General features: G+C 37.2%; 1 pseudogene; it reads left to right on the top strand.

Annotated features, from left to right (window-relative positions):
• Nucleotides 1–4,399, top strand: part of LOC107731875 (focadhesin-like) — a 45,191-nt pseudogene that overhangs the window by 35,346 nt on the left and 5,446 nt on the right.

Genomic DNA, 4,399 nt, shown 5'->3' with positions numbered 1-4,399 from the left:
GTCACGCGCTTGAGGTATTCGGCCAATCACAACGCATTGGATAGCTGGCCAATCAGAGCACACCTCGCTTTTCAGACCGATTAGTTTTGTAAAAATCGACGCGTTTCAAAAAGGCGGGGCATAGAGGAGAAACAATAATGTACAGTATGTGGAAAATAATGTGTTTTTTTAACTTTAAACCGCATAAACACATTTCATTACACCAAATATACAAAATAATGTTCTTTTTAGCAGCATCATATGACCCCTTTAAAATCTCAAATATCAAGTAAATATTTTAGGAATGACAAATATTTTCAGCTGACAAAAAAAGTTTTGCAATTCCTGCTTAAGCTGAACGATGTTTACAAATTGACACACTTTGATGGTGATGACAGAATTTTTACTTTAATGCAGTGAAAACACAACATTTTTTTTCCATTACTTACAACTAAATACTTTTAGTGGCAGTCATTTTTGTGCATCCAAACATTTCTTGTGTCTTTTATGTGTTCTGTCGGGTGTCAGGTTTTGGCCTATTCTGTGGCGTGTGTTGCAGTTTCAGCATTTAGTGCAGGCATTATTGAGGCCAGTAAGGCTGAGGAAAGCATGAACACACTTCGCACCCTAACAGAGGAAAGCCAACAGGTGAGAGCTGAAATCGTCTGTTTATAAGGAGAGTCATGCATTAAGATAAAAGCTATTTTTAAAAATATGTTATAACTGTCTTCCTTGATTAAAATTAGTAGCTATTAAGTTTTATCTTAGAACTAAGTTTGGTTTTGTATTAAAGAAGATATTGTTGTTGTGTTTTTGCACATGACCGTTTCAAAACAAAATATTTGATTCACACTTTATGGCATTTATTCTGGGGTTTTTTTAGACACCAGGCTTTGCTTTGGCATTGGGACTGACAGTGTTTGGACTCTCTTCATTTGGTCATGGTAAAGCGGTGGACATCCAGCCTCGTCTGCTGGCTGCCTGGACCAAGATACTGCTGGCTGAGGTGAGGTGCCATTGTTCGGTGAATCATATTGGGCACCAACTGTATTGTTATTTCCATATGTTATGCATATTTTGCCTTTACACATGCATGTAAGGCATGCTGGTCTTATTTTTATGTCAGACAACCACTTTATTTATTATCCATACCAAAGCTGCTTTGGTTAAAAATGTCAGTGGGAAGTGAAAAGAAACAGTCGACTTAATGTAGTTTGTCTCCCTGACTAGTGAGAAACAATGTGTTGTTGTGCCATAGTAAGTGAACTATATATCAGGATCTGATCTAAGGCACAGGTCCAGAATTTAGGGTTAAGTCTTTCTCTTCCCAGTGTCTTAGTTTTGATCTAGAAATCTCAGGCATCAACACTAAATCTCAGCTTTCATGAGGGAGAACCTAAACTGTCATTTTTTTAATCTTTCTCCAGGGTTGTCCCACAATGCAGAGGCTGTCTGCCCTCAATGGACTGATCGCATTAGTGGGATCAGAGATGGCTCTCATTCAGGTAATTTAATGTGTAATTTGTGCTTATGTCAAGCCTTGTGTTATATTTGTACCTGGCAGGATGCTAGAGACTGTTTCAGTTTAAAGGGGTCATATGATGCTTTTTTTAAAGATCATTATTTTGTGTATTTGGTGTAACAGAATATGTTGACATGCTTTAATGTTCAAAAAACACATTATTTTTCAAATACTGTACATTATTGTAGGTCCTCTATGCCCCGCCTCTCTCAAACGCTTCGTTTTCTACAAAGCCCCCTCCTTTGACAAGCGCAGTCTGCTCTGCTGACCCAGCTGACCCAGTGCATTGTGATTGGCCGAACACCGCAAGCACTTGTCGGAAATATAACGCCCATTGCAAGCTTCGCGAGCTTCAAGCTTTCAAAATAAATATCAAGACAGTTAATAATGTCGTTAGTTTTACCATCAGTTCAAGCCCGAAAGGGGAACAGAACAAGAGTCGCGTCACAGACAGTGATGAAGCTGGTATGTGTTTGCAGTACACAAGCCACGGCTAAGACAGCTGACTCCACTGTGATGCGACCCTGTCTCTCTCTCTCTCTCTCACACACACACACACACACACACACACACAAAACGCGTTACTCAGCGCTGCACAAAACTCCGCATTTGAACAGTCAATAACAAATACTTAAACTAATAACAAAACAGTAACTGATTCAGAATGCTGCTTCTACACTAACTGCGGTTACTGAAACCATGCTTTCTTTCTTTGCGTGCACATTTGGGCCGCATTGTGCTAATATTTCCACATAGTGAGGTAGATATGTGGGGGCGTGTTAGAACGAGGCGTTTTAGGGGGGCGTGGCAGAGTCTTAACTTTAATAAAGAATATCTCTTTGGTTTTGAGACTTTAGTCTTTGCAACTTCAGGGATCTTATCTATGCACAATCAGCTTGTAACACTCCAAAGAGAAAGAGAAACTTGAAATCGCATCATATGACCCCTTTAAGATATATGTGTTGGCATTCAGCACCTTCAGTGCAAGAGTTGAAAATAACACACTAGCAGTGTAATAAATCTTACTTCCTACAGCTAGAATGTTTTTTTTCCCATCTTAGTGAATGTTAAATATCAGGAAACATCACTTTCTCGTATATTACCCTGCATTAAGTCCATTATCGTATGTTGAGGTGCCATTAGTGATAGCAGTTAAATGCCAGTCTCGTATGGGCACTGCCCTTTTCACACACACCTGTGCCAGGCTGCTCTTTGTGTGGCAAATTACACTCCTCCATGCCCACCCACTTTCCAGACACTCATACACATACACGCACAGCGAATGCTGTCTCGCCTTTTTAAATGCAAATGCCACCATACTTGGAAGGTAGCCAGGAAGTGTCGCCATAGTAACGGTGGGACTTGACAGTGATCTGTGAGGATTTTCTCTCAGTGTGAATCAGAGCCTTGTGAATGTCTCGGATTACTCTGCCGCCCCACAGATGAAAAGATTTGTGTTAATGTGTCTTTAAGCGACTTAAAGTCACTGAATAAACACTTTAAAGCACTTTAAAGATTCGTTCTTGGATTAAAATCGTGAATGTAGCTCATTTAGCTGGTGACTGTTCCTTTCAGATCTAAACTTGTGTAAATCCCCTCAAACCAGTGACACTAACAAACAAGATTTTAAAAACTGATTGTTCTCTTTTTAGTTCAACTCTGTGTACTAACTTTGTGCAAGGACAGGTAAGGAAGCAGATCTCAGCAATTGTATATCCTACGTAAAAGTTAGCTGCTGGGGAAAGGTGAATGTAGGCTTTAATATGGCAGTAACAGTAGCTGGCCACATGAGGGTACTGTAGGGTTAAAATAATGTCAAAATGTCAAAACAAATGAATCCTTTCTGACACTTTAAATTCGTTTTAATAACTGAACATTATTGGACAATACAACTTTTAATTAGTGAAAACAAAATCAGTAGGTTTATAATTTGTCTTAAAGCTGAATTTTTACATGTTTTAAATGGTTAAATAGTAAAGTAGATAATTAAAGAGCAGCATAATATGTATTTTTTTTTTGGCATTGTAGTCTACTCTTCCAGGAAACAGTCCCGATTTTCAAATAGTTGTATCTCGGCCAAATATTGTCCTATCATAACAAACTATACATCAATGGAAAGCTTATTTATTCTGCTTTCATGTGATGTATTAATCTCAATTTCAAAAAATTTACCCTTATGACTGGTTTTGTGGTCCAGGGTCACATATATTCATAGACTTTTACTGTGTCCTAGAACCCTTTGACCTTCAGAAAGTGTGTTTTTATCTCCATTAGCTGAAGAGTGAATCAGAGGAGTCCTCACAGCAGCAGGGCAGACTGAACGAGGTCATCCGAGCCATTACACAGGTTAGAAATCATGCATTTGAAATACATCAAAAATATGTTTATAAAGTCAAATATGTATACTGGAAGTAAAACAATGTTTTGAAGTAAGTTAAATGTTACTTTATTTTAATTTTTTCTTGCTCTCATGCCCATCCTCTCCACTAGATCATCACCTTTTCAGGAACAATAGGTCTGCAGTCTAACGGAGCATGTCTGCTTGGACACCTGCATCTGGCCCACATGTCCAGCAGCCACAGTCGAACCGCAGGTGAGATTCAAAATGCCCAGTCTTCTGTCTTTTTTATTCTAAACTGCTATTGTTATTGTTGTTGATGATGATAATAATAGTAATAATAATTTAAAAATAATAATAATAATAATATAAAAACACATTATTATTATTATTATTTTGTTACTTTTATGTTAATTATTATTATTGATGTTGATAATAATATATCTAAAATTCTAAATCTAAAAGTCTTTTTATTTGAACAAAATGTATATCACTATTAAAAAATATTTATATAATATAAAAAATATGTAAAAAATGTAAATTAATATTAAAAATAATAT

The sequence above is a fragment of the Sinocyclocheilus rhinocerous genome, unplaced genomic scaffold, assembly GCF_001515625.1.
Source record: "Sinocyclocheilus rhinocerous isolate Xijiao unplaced genomic scaffold, SAMN03320098_v1.1 scaffold1841, whole genome shotgun sequence".
Lineage (NCBI taxonomy): Eukaryota > Metazoa > Chordata > Actinopteri > Cypriniformes > Cyprinidae > Sinocyclocheilus > Sinocyclocheilus rhinocerous.
This window is presented reverse-complemented; position numbering and strand designations above follow the sequence as displayed.